This window comes from Cyprinus carpio, chromosome B2, assembly GCF_018340385.1.
Source record: "Cyprinus carpio isolate SPL01 chromosome B2, ASM1834038v1, whole genome shotgun sequence".
NCBI lineage: Eukaryota > Metazoa > Chordata > Actinopteri > Cypriniformes > Cyprinidae > Cyprinus > Cyprinus carpio.
In genome coordinates this window covers 31,933,937-31,947,506 of record NC_056598.1, presented here as the reverse complement: position 1 = coordinate 31,947,506, position 13,570 = coordinate 31,933,937, and the positions used below count along the sequence as shown (strand labels likewise).

At 36.5% G+C, this 13,570-nt stretch overlaps 1 pseudogene; it reads right to left on the bottom strand.

Annotated features, from left to right (window-relative positions):
- Positions 1–1,230: 1,230 nt before the first annotated feature.
- LOC109112855 lies at positions 1,231–13,053 on the bottom strand (annotated as a pseudogene).
- Between the last annotated feature and the right edge of the window lie 517 nt (positions 13,054–13,570).

Here is a 13,570-nt window from a genome sequence, read left to right as displayed (position 1 = left end):
CTCGAGAACCGGCGACAAACTCAAGAAACTGCGACAAACTCGAGAACTGCGTCACACTCGAGAACTGCGACACGCGAGAACTGCGTCACACTCGAGAACTGCGACAAACTCGAGAACTGCAACAGCGACAAACTGCGACAAACTCGAGAACTGCGTCACACTCGAGAACTGCGACAAACTCAAGAACTGCGCCAAAACTCGAGAACTGCGACACGCGATAAACTGCGACACACTCGAGAACTGCGACAAACTCGAGAACTGCGACACGCGAGAACTGCGACACACTCGAGAACTGCGTCACACTCGAGAACTGCGACAAACTCAAGAACTGCGTCACACTCGAGAACCGGCGACAAATTCGAGAACTGCGACACGCGAGAACTGCGACACACTCAAGAACTGCGAGACAAACTCAAGAACTGCGACAAACTCGAGAACTGCCGAGAACTCAAGAACTGCGACAAACTCAAGAACTGCGACAAACACAAGAACTGCGACAAACTCAAGAACTGCGACACACTCAAGAACTGCGACAAACTCGAGAACTGGGACAAACTCGAGAACTGCGACAAACTCGAGAACTGCAACAAACTCGAGAACTGCAACAAACTCGAGAACTGCGACACACTCGAGAACTGCGACACACGAGAACTGCGACACGCGAGAACTGCGTCACACTCGACACACTCAAGAACTGCGACAAACTCAAGAACGGCGACAAACTCGAGAACGGCGACAAACTCAAGAACTGCGACACACTCGAGAACTGCGACACACTCGAGAACTGCGACACACTCGAGAACTGCGACAAACTCGAGAACTGCGACACACTCGAGAACTGCGACAAACTCGAGAACTGCGACAAACTCGAGAACTGCGACAAACTCGAGAACTGCGTCACACTCGAGACCTGCGAGATATAAATTTAGATTTGTGATATATAGGACCTAAATTCGAATTGCAATAAACTCAAGAATAGCGACATATAAACTCTAAAATTGCGACGTATAGACTGAGATTTGACAGATATAAATAAAGAGACTCAGAATTACTCAAAATTCAGAACTGCGACATATAAACTTGCATTTCAGAGAAAAGTGTCAGAATTGTGAGATAAAAAGCAATACACTTTTTTATTTTATTTTATTTCAAGCTTCCACAGGATTATTTTCCACACTAGAAACAGAAGGTCAAGTCAGATGCACATGTATGCAAAGAGATACGCAATTGTAGCATATTTGATGTTTTTATTTATAAAATGCAACTTCAAGAGGGATTCAGTGAAAACTCCTCACTTACTAAAACTTGCATGGTGTCGTTCAGGGGAAACGATCAGTTTGTTTAGAGTCTCTCTGAGTTACTGCAGAATATCACTGAACATCTTCCTTTTCTTCGACTCTCCCGTTTGAACCTCCTGCCAGTCGGCTCGTCGCTTCATGAAGTTTGTCAGACCAAATTTGGCCCAAATATGCCGTGCGAACTGATCGGATCGAAGCTGACTTTCACTGGGGACTGAGAGAGGAGAGAGAGGATAAAACACACTTTGATCACAACATGAGCATCTCTGATGGATCAGCAAAGACAACAGCAAATTACTTCGGGAAGTTGACAGTGTAACATGCTTTACTCGATCTAAAACAACTTCACATGACCCTGTCATGAGCTCATATTAACTGGAAAAATACCATATTTTCTGGAATACAAGCTGTGAGAAAATTGCAGAAACGTATCATTCCCCATCATTCAATGCAGTGAATGGGTGCCGTCAGAATGAGAGTCCAAACAGCTGATAAAAACATCACAATAATCCACAAGTAATCCACAGCACTCCAGTCCATCAGTGAACATCTGGAGAAGACAAAAGATGAAAACAAAACCAGCATTAAGATGTTTTTAACTCAAATACATAGAGTCTATAATCCATAAACACACTTCCTCCAAGTGAAAAAGTGTTCTGGTGTGAATCAGAGAGAAATCTGCACAGTTCAAGCAGCGTTTTTTTTTTAAACAGCTCTAAACAAATATATGTCTGGATTTTGGATGTGAGAGACAACAGGAGATGCACTTTTTTCACTGCAGAAGTGTTATTATGGATTATAGACTCTACGTATTTGAGTTAAAAACATCTTAATGCTGGATTTGTTTCATCTTTTGTCTTCTCCAGATGTTCACTGATGGACTGGAGTGCTGTGGATTACTTGTGGATTACTGTGATGTTTTTATCAGCTGTTTGGACTCTCATTCTGACGGCACCCATTCACTGCAGAGCATCCATTGCTGAGACACTGATGAAGTGCTACATGAAGAAAAACTCGGCTGAACTATTTGTTTAAAGCATGTGAAATGCAATGTAAAAGTCATCTCACCGAGTTTCTCAGCGATGCTTTGTCTCTGGCTGACGGTGGCGCTGTTCCACACGGCTTCTAACAGACGGCTGCCACAGCTGGAACAGGCCAGCGGAACATAAAGCTCCTGCGAGGAAGATTTCAAGTTTGAAAGCTGAATAAATAATCTCTCCATTGATGTGTGGTTTGTTAAGATGACAATATTTGTCTGAGATACAACTATTTGAAAATCTGGAATCTGAGGAAGCAAAAAAATCTAAATATTGAGAAAATCATCTTTAAAGTTGTTCAAATGAAGTTCTTAGCAATGCATATTATACTAATCCAAAATCAAGTTTTGATATATTTACAGTAGGAAATTGACAAATTTCACAAAATCTTCAGGGAACATGATCTTTACTTAATATCCTAATGATTTTTGGCATAAACAGAGAAATGTATAATGGTGATCCATACAATGTGATTTTGTCTATTGCTACAAATATATACCTGTGCTACTGATGACTTATGCTTGCTGTGCTGCAGGGACACAGATGAGATTGAATTGTGATGTTTTTACCTCCAGCTTTCTCAAGATCTTTCCCACGGCCCATTATCGCTGGCCGCGGTCAGCAGCTTCTGGAGCGCGTGGCTGCCGGAGCGGTCAGTGCCGAGGGTCAGCAGGTCAGCGGAGCCGAACCCATGAAGGCTGTTCATCAGGACGGATCGATCCTTGAATCCGGCGAGAGCTTGAACCAGCCGCGATCCGTGATAAGATACAGAGAGACGGCGCTGCACAGGCTGAAAGCACAGACACATGTTACCTGCACACTGCACACTTCACCTCGGTTTAAACAGCACAGGAATGACAAACATTTCAAACTGAACCTTGATAAAATGTTGACACATGATCTCATCATTCATTTATTAAGCGCCAGCTTTAAACTTCATATACTGAAATAAAATGATCAAATCATAACGGATGTGTTTTAAACAAACAAATAAATGTGCTCTGAGTTTATTTATTTACTGGAAAACCACCAAAATAAAAGTTTGATATAAATCTTGCTGGATATTTGAAATAAGAATAATGAGATGTATATATAAATGTTGTAATTTTAAAGTTTTAATAGAAAAATTTATTTCCTATTTATTTATTCAAATACTCATTTTTATTTCAAGCAGACGAGCATTATTACAATACATTCTGTTTATTATTATAATATATATATTATATATAATATATATATATATATAGTATTTTATCATATACATAATTTTTATTATTATAGTATATATTATTAATTTTATTTGTTTATCATATAATGTCAATAGAAATAAAGGATGCTATGCACTCAAATTAATTAAATAATAAAAAAAATAAAAATCCAGAGAAAAACAATAATCATGTTTAGCTTTATCATTTTTTGTTTTTATAGAAAATATAAAATGTTCTCTCTCTCTCTCTCTCTCTCTATATATATATATATGTGTGTGTGTTTCAAATATACAATAGATATACTGTATATATAAATATATATATCATATATAATATATTTTTTTTTTTTTTTTGTCTCATGAATATGCAGATGCAGTATGGTACAAATCACTGTAATCATTGAAGAATATTGTCATTTTTTTTTTTTTTTTTTTTTGAAATGGAGCTATTCAGTTTATCTTACTCAAAATTCCTGCATTTTTCATATTACGATATACATCACAGAAAAACAAAAAAAATGTAAATGTCATTTTTTCCTCTATTATGCAGCCCAGTGGCTTCCAGACTGAAAATGATGTACTATTATGTGTAAAAATGCTGTTTTGAAAGCTTTAACATCATTAACCAGTCAAACTCGTGGCTGATGTTACTTCTGCTTCTGAAGTAGAAGATCAAGTCTGATGCATTTCACAACATCTCACAACACACTGCATTGTGGGATACACACACTGCACACAGTACACATGCAGTGAAACTAGAAGGAGCTGAACAAGTGTGTGAAGGAGCGAACAGGGTGACGGGAGCACCTGTGTTGAGGGCCGTTCCCTCTATTGCTGGTCTCTGTGTTGTAAGTACACTTCATTACGCAAACAAAGAAAGAAAGAGAAGAAAACACAGGACACCTGCAGAGATGCTGGCTCACTGCAGTGAAAAGCCTGATGGGAAATTAAGTTCATAATGAAACACCAGTTTATCGCATACTGCACACTGAAAACGTTTGCACAAATAAACAATACAGACAGAGCATTAGCACACTGAGTAGTATGCACACTGTACAGTGCAGAAGTTATAAGAGTAATATTATAGTGGCTTTGCAATTTTGTTTGGGTGCCAAAATTATACGCTTCACCGTTCATGTGTCATTTTAGTATTATTAAGATTTAAGCATTATTAATATCTTTTAAAAGGTCTTGTATTTTTATACTTTCTATTTTTTGGTTTTATGGCTTTTATAATACTTTGAAATTTATTTTGTTTTTCACTTTCATATTTTCAAATTGAAGTTTTTGGTAATTTTGCTGTGTTTTTCGTTGATTATTTTAAGATGTAATATATCTGAAAAGGTTTTTACATGACCATTTTTTTCAAGTTCAAGTTTTACTCAATTAAGGGTTTTGTTATTTTTTATTTGTATTTGTTTTTCATTTTCATGTTTTTAAATGTAAGTTTTAGTAATTTTGTTGTGTTTTTATTTTTTATCAAAAATTCTGAAAAAGTTTTTGTATTTTTACATTTTTTTTCATTGTTTTTTTTAATTAGATTTTCTTTTTATTTTTACAGTTTCAGTTATTTTAGTAAACTCAAAATTTTTTTTTTTTTTTTATTTAATTTTTTTCCAGTTTATTTTATTTCAAGCAACCAAAATATTAAAAATATTATTTTAGTTACCTATAATAACCTTGTGGTCATTAAAGACATAGTTTCAGAGCAGCAGTATTTAAATACAGCAGCAAGCTGATTATAGCTGGAGCTCGGTGCAGTAGCTGGAGTGTACCTGCAGGAGGCGCTGCAGCAGTTCATTCTGCTTCTCCTCCCAATAAACACAGCTCTCCACCATCAGCACCACCACACCCATGTGACCCGCGGCCAGAATCGCCTCGAACCCCTCCATCAGCTCATCGAAGATCTTCAGGAACTGAGCGCATGACAGAAAGACACATTTCAAGGGAAAGAAATTACCATATATTTTATATATATATATATATATATATATATTAATATTAATATATATCAAAAATTAAGCTAATGTGTTAAACTAACAGCCCTAGTTATTATAATATATTGCAGATGGTTGTAAGATGCATATTTTATGTCTTGCATCTTTTTAAAAACGAGCAGCTGAAGTATTAAAGCAAATGCATTTCAAAATAAGAGTCAATTGTTTACGCTTAAAAGTCCCACATTATGCATACACAATATATATATATATATAATTATGAAAAATTCATGCGATTAAAATTTTATAAAGCAGTTAACGCACTGGCCCCGTCCCCAGACCTGTAGGTCACCTTACATTTTATACAGTTGACTGTTGTTTTTGAAGATATACAGTACAGGTCAAAAGTTTGGAAACATTAGTATTTTTAATGTTTTTGAAAGAAGTTTCTTCTGCTCATCAAGCCTGCATTTATTTGATCAAAAATACAGAAAAAACAGTAATATTGTGAAATATTATTACAACTTAAAATAATACTTTTCTATTTGAATATACTTTAAAAAAAATAATTTAATTCCTGTGATGCAAAGCTGATTTTCAGCATCATTACTCCACCTTCAGTGTCCACATGTAACATCCAGTCTTCATCACCATGATGCATTTAGAAATCATTCTATATTGATGTTATTATAGAGTGTGGAAACAGTTCTGCTGTCTAATATATTTGCTGAATAAAAAGGTTACAAAGAACTGCATTTATTCAAAATAATAAAAAAATTCTAATAATATTATTTCTAATATATAGTTTCTTTACTATCACTTTTTATCAATTTACACATCCTTGCTGATAAAAGTATTGATTTTATTAAAAAAAAAAGAAATAAAAGAAATTTTAAAAAAAAAATTACTTGACCCCAAATTACTGACCAGTAGTGGATATTGTTATTACAAAATATAAATATTTTTAAAAACATAGCTTCTTTTTTTTTTACTTTTTATTCATCAAAGTATCCTAAAAAAAGTATCACATGTCTGAAAAAATATTAAGCAGCAGAACTGGTTCCAACTTTGATAATGAATCATCATATTAGAATGATTTCTAAAGGATCCTGGTGATATGATCCTAAAAATTCAGCTTTGCATCACAGAAAATAAATGATATTTAAAGTATAATAAATTTTAAACACAATTATTTTAAATTGTAATAATAATATTAATTTTTTTTCTGTATTTTTGACCAAATAAATGCCGGCTGATGAGCAGAAGAAACTTCTTCAAAAACATTCAAAAATAGTTAATGTTTTTCCAAACTTTTGACCTGTACTGTATCAAAAAAATATATATTTGATAATTCCGACGCTTTCTCGGATTTCAGTCCAAAATATCTTTAAAACATATCTGCAATTGTGAGTCACAGGAGTAGAACTAGTGTCTGAAGAAGATGAACGAAGGTTCTTACAGGTTTAATTAATACTAATAATGGACTCGAATGTTCATTTTATGGGGAACTGTCCCTTTACAGGAGGCGAGGCAGGGCTGTACCACTCTGAAGCGCGCGCGAAGCCGTGAGTCAGGCTTCTGGATGGTGTAGTTTGCTGATGGCCGATGAAGGGCCAGAGGCATCAGCTGCGTCCTCATGGTGGCTCTGTTACACGTCTCGCAGCACGGCCCTTCTGGGAGTCAGCTGGAAAGACGGTCTGCATCAGGTGACTGCAGGAAGGGCCTTCAAGAACACCAGCACAAGCGGATCTGAACACCAAACACGCATCTCAGTCATCTCGATATCTTCTGGATCTTATCAATGATGATAATCAGAGTGTGTTTTGTGCCTCATATCTAAACTGAATCCCTAAAGTGTTTGATCTTCCTCATATTCTGTGGTGAGGTCGGTTCTCATGGGATAGAAATGAATCTTTTCCAATAAGTTTAAACTGATTTTTATAAAGCCATTCTTTCTGAGTCTTTGGAGTCAGATTCTTACATGTAATCAGTGAATCAGAATAATAAGACACAAGCGAATGAACTCATTATTAATAAACTTGATCTCTGCAGTGCAGAGGAAACACAGAAGCTGCGTCTGAAGAGACATTTACACACAAGACATGAAACACATTAACCTGCAGTTACACACGCATATAATATGTTCGGATATATTACACATTAAAACACCTGAATACTGGTATTTGAATATTATCTAAATATAAACAGATCCTATAAATGTGAAATTAAAACCTCCAGTAGGTGGCAGCGAGCCTGTTTAATAAGAGATTGAAACTGAATCATTTAAACACTTGATTCATTCAGGAACGAAGTCACTGTTGATCAGAGGACCAGAACAGCGCTGTGACTGTGTTTGGAATGTTTTTTGTGAAAACACATTTTTCTACACTTTAGACTACACTAAAAAACTAAAACGTGGTCACCCTGAGCATCATCACCTGACTCCAGGAGCCGAGCTGAGCGCCGTCAGGTATCCCATGATGCCCTTGATCAGCTTCCTGCACAGAAGAGGTCTCTTCCTGTGGCAGACGGTCAGCAGTGTCTGGAGATGGCGCTGGCGCAGGGCGTCCGTCACCAGACTGGAGGACCGGGACAGCACAAGAGAAGATTGAACCACACACCACACACCACACAAACACACACACACACACACACACACACTCCCACTCACACACACAACACCCACACACGCCCCACGCACACCACACACACCCACACCCCGCGCACGCACGCCCACACTCATGCACCCACTCACACCACCACCACCCCCAACACAGCATGCACGCACCCCACACCACACGCACACTCCCCCCAACCCACCCAACACCCCCCGCACCCAACCCCCCCCACCCCACGCACCCACCCCACCACACCCACGCACCCCCCCACACCCACACACCCCCCAACTCACGCACCCCCTCCCCCCCCCCACACCACACACCCCCACCCCACACACTCACACACGCCCGCACACCCACCCCCCCCCCCCCATTCTCACACCCCCACAACCCCCCACCCCCCCCCCCCACGCCCACACACCCACACACACCACCAACGCCCCCACCCACACACGCACACACCACTCACGCACACCACTCACACGCACACACACCCACACACCCACACACACACACACCACACGCACCGCGCTGGGACACTCACACACACTCACATTCTCACCCACACACGCACGCACGCACACACCACAGCACGCACAGCACGCACGCACCCACACGCACGCACACCACGCACACACACGACACACGCACCCCCACACGGCACGCACACCCCGCACGCAACGCACCCCCACACCCAACGCGCACGCACGCACGCACCCACAAAAACCCACACCCACCCCACTCACCAACACACCCACTCACACACACACACACACCACTCACCCACACACACACCCGCGCACAATCACACACACTCACATTCTCCAACACACACACGCAAGCACACAACACACGCACGCACGCACGCACCCACACACGCACGACACACGCACGCACACACCGGCGCACGCACACACACACGCGCACGCACGCACGCACACACAAACACACACACACACACACGAGTTCAGATGGTTTACCGTTAATGGTCTCCAATCAGACGCTCGGAGAGATGCGTCAGCTCCCACCAGAACGAGACGGGGATCTCGAAATCCAGCACCTCTGCTTTGGCTTTCTTCTGCTTTTTGCCTGAAAACACAAACAAAATACATAAAACTGAGAGGAGAAAAAATATCAGATGCTTTTATTATTATTAAATTTTTTTGTTTGCAAGCAAATGAAACAATTTTTATCAAGAAGCTTTTATTATTATTACTAAGATTATTTTAGTGTTTTACTTGTTGTTTACGGCAGCAAATAAAAAAAAAAAACATCAGATGCTTTTATTATTTTTAAAATTATTTTTTTTTGTGGTTTTTGACTGATAACAGAAGCAACTGAAAAAATAAAACAATAAAAAAATAAGATGCTTTATAGTATTATTAAGATTTCTTGTTAGCATTTTTTGTTATAGAATAAAAATTAAATTTTTTTTTTAAATATTTCCTTTAAAAATTATCAGATACTTTTATCATTATTTTTTGGCTTATAAATGAAAAAAATAAAATAATACAAATTATCATTATGCTTTTCATTATTATCATTATTATGCTTTTATTATTATTACTAAAATTATTTTAACGTTTTATTTGCTGATAATGGCAGCAAATTTAAAAAAAAAAAACATCAACATCAGATGCTTTTTTTATATATTAAGATTATTTTTTATTGTGGTTTTTGCTGCTGATAACAGAAGAACTAAAAAAAAGAAGAACAATAAAAAAAAAGTCAGATACTTTTATTATTAGTAAGAATTATTTGGGTTAGCAACAAATTAATTTTTTTTTAATATATAAAAAAATTATCAGATGCTTTTATCATTATTTTTTGGCTCATAAAATGAAAAAAAAAAATATACATAATTATCAGATGCTTTTATATTATACAAACTCATTTTGTTCTTTTGGAAACAAAATGAAAGAAAGTGAACAGATGCTTATATTATTATTAATTATTTTTTTTATTTTTCAGCTTATAAAAAAATATATAATTTTATTATGACTTAGGTTTTATTTTTATTAGGATATTTTCTCGTGGTTTTGGCTGATAAAACCAGAAAACAAACCTCAGTCCCTCCGAGGTCTGTGTTTGTCACATGGTTGACCAGCAGCATGCTGCTGGGCTCAGAGATCGCTCAGACCCTGACGAGTGTCCGGAGCACATGATAGCCGTACGGATCCTTCAGGAACTGCACCAGACTCTCTACTGACCCACTCCACACACACGCTTCACCTCAGCCTCCAGCATCCCACAATGCTCTCGTCCTCCTGCTGTTGACGTCAGAGTCGTCCTCTTCACAAACACATGTGATCGTGAGAAACACTCTCGGACAGAACCAGCGAACTCCCTCCAGCTCAGAAACTATCTCACGAGCGGCGGAGTGAAGCACCGCATTCCGGAATACTACTCACTAATATAATAATCATATAATAATAAAAAATACATATCCAATAAAATTATAATAATATTATTATTAATAATAACATTACTTACTACTATTAATGTAATAACATCAATAATAATTAATTATATTATATAATAAATATATAGTATTGTTATTATTAGGGGAAATAATAATAACATATTCAATAAAATTATTATAATAATATTTGTATTATTATTATTAATATTACATACTACTATTAATGTAATAACATCAAAAATAATAATAATAATTATTATTATTATTATTAATATAATAAATATATTAGTATTGTTATTATTAGGGGAAATAATAATACATATTCAATAAAATTATTATAATAATATTTGTATTATTATTATTAATATTACATACTACTATTAATGTAATAACCTATCAAAATGAAATAATAATATAATACTAATTAGTATTATTATAACCATATAAATATATTATATTGATATTATCGGGGACATAATAATAATATATTCAATATAAGTTATTATAATAATATTTGTATTATATTATAATTACTACTAGCTCTGAATGTAATAACAAGATCAATATAATAATTAGTATTAGGATATTAGTATTCTTATATTATGAAAAATACATATTCAATAAAGTGTTTACAATCATAATATAATAATAATAAATATTATTATTACATTAATATTGTTATTGTTAGGAAAACAATAAATAAATATTCACTAAAATGCTTATAGTAATAATAAATAATAATAATAATAATAATTATTATTATGTATATATTGCTTACTACTATTAATAATTATTATTATTATTTTAGTATTGCTCTTATTTGGGAAAATAATACTATATTCAAATAAAATGCTTATAGTAATAATACTTTTCTGATTATAATAATAAATAAAATTCCTATTGTTTATTATTAGGGAAAAATAATACAATATTCAATACTAATATATATTAACTTGCTACTATTAATAATAATAATAATATATATGTATTATTGGTTAATTATTATGGAAATTAATAACTAAAGATTCTCTGACCGTTCCCACGGTGGGCCTGTCTGAGCGCGCTCTCCAGCACATGACCCCGGCACGTGATCACAGACACGTTCCCTGAACGCTGACCCCGTCTCTCCCTCCAGCTCGGCCAGCCACACCTGCCACCTGAGCGGGACTGGCCAATGAGAGCAGCCGCTCCAGAGCCCACGCTGCCGGTAATATCCATGGAGTACGAGCACCGCTTGACCCTGACCTCGACAGCACGTTTTCTCACAAACAGAGCTGAAGAGACCACACAACACATGCTTTACACACACACACACACACACCACACACACACACCCACCACACACACTCTCACCACACCTCTCTCACACCACACACACACACACTCTCACACCAGTTTTGGAGACCGCTTCAAGATCAATATCCAGGCTTTTCCAGTTTGTATTTTGAAATAATCATTAATTATATATAATTAACCTGTACGATTATTAAAAAAAATAATCGCAGTAATGTTTAATAATAATAATGTTTTTGTAGGAAGTGTCTCTTGCTCACCAGTTAGTATAATTAATTTGACAAAAATACAGTTACAACAATAATATTGTGTGAAATATGTCAGCAATTACTTTTTTTATTTAACTAGTAATACAATTGTTCAATTTAATAAATGTAAGATTTATATTATACATTATATATTTATATTATACACAGCAATTTTTATATTTACATTCCATATTTCATTTCTAATATACTGGTGCTTAATTATTATCAAAATACTTTTAAATGGTTCTTATTTCAATGTTGAACCAGTTGTGCTGCACAAATTTTTTTTGTGGAAACTGTGATACAATTTTATTTTTCCAGGATTCACAGATGAATTAGAAAGTTCAAAAAAACAGCGTTTATTAGAAAATATAAATCTACGTACCATAAATGTCTTCACTGTCACTTTTGATCAATTTAATGGCCTTCCTTGATGAATAAAAGTATCTTACTCCAAACTTTATAAATGGCCACGTATCAGGTTTCCACAAAAATATTGTGACACCACGACTGTGTTCAACATTGGATAAGAATCAGAAATGTTCCCCCCCCCCCCCATTTCTTGAAAAAGTTCTAGATTCATAGAATTTTCTGACAGATCAGTTGACAATGCAAGACTGGAGTATTGATGCTGAAAATTACAGCTGTGCATCACAGAAATATATATACACTTAACGTATTCACACAGCAAAACAGCTGTTTTAAAACTGTAATAATATTTCAGTATTGTTACTGTATTTGTGATCATATAGATGCGGTCTCGGTGAGCAGAAGCTCATGTTCTACAGACGCGCTCTCTCCTTCACCTTTCTCCTTCGTCCTCTGTGAATCCCTCGCCTCAGGCGCTCGCTGACGCGGCCGGAAGTAGCTCACGCTCGTGGAGTTCCAGTCTCCCGTCTCTTGATCCCGTCCTGCGCGGGCGCAAGGTTCCTGACCCTTCTTCTGTACACCCTGAAATAGCGCGCGACCTTTGACCTCCATCTCCTCAACCATCACTTTGGTTTGTGGTTGTCTCTCAGATCGGACAGCACAGCGTTCACACCTGAAAATAAGCGCTGTCAGTGTAACGTGTCAACTTAAATAGAATGAAACAAAGAGAATTAAATATTTCCTACTAGCCCGGCCCCAGACCTGTATGTCATCTTACATTACCAAACATGATGCAGGACAACGATCCAATAAATGCCATTTTGCCCTAAAATTCAAGATATTGGGGCAAAAATGCACACTGTATGAGTTTTTTCTGTTTTTGACTCATAAAGCCACAGCTGAAATGTAGTTTTTGCGCGTCTGTGAGAAACACAGCGGTGTTTAGTTTCTGATTAAATCCGTGTTTTGAACGAATCGATTGAATCAACGATTCATTCATAAAGAGCCGTTTACGTCATTCCTGAATGAATCAGCCGTCTGAACGAATCGAGTGAATCAATGATTCAAAGATCCATTCTTAAAGAGCCGTTTACATCATTTCTGAATGAATCCGCTGTTTTGAACGAATCGAGTGAATCAA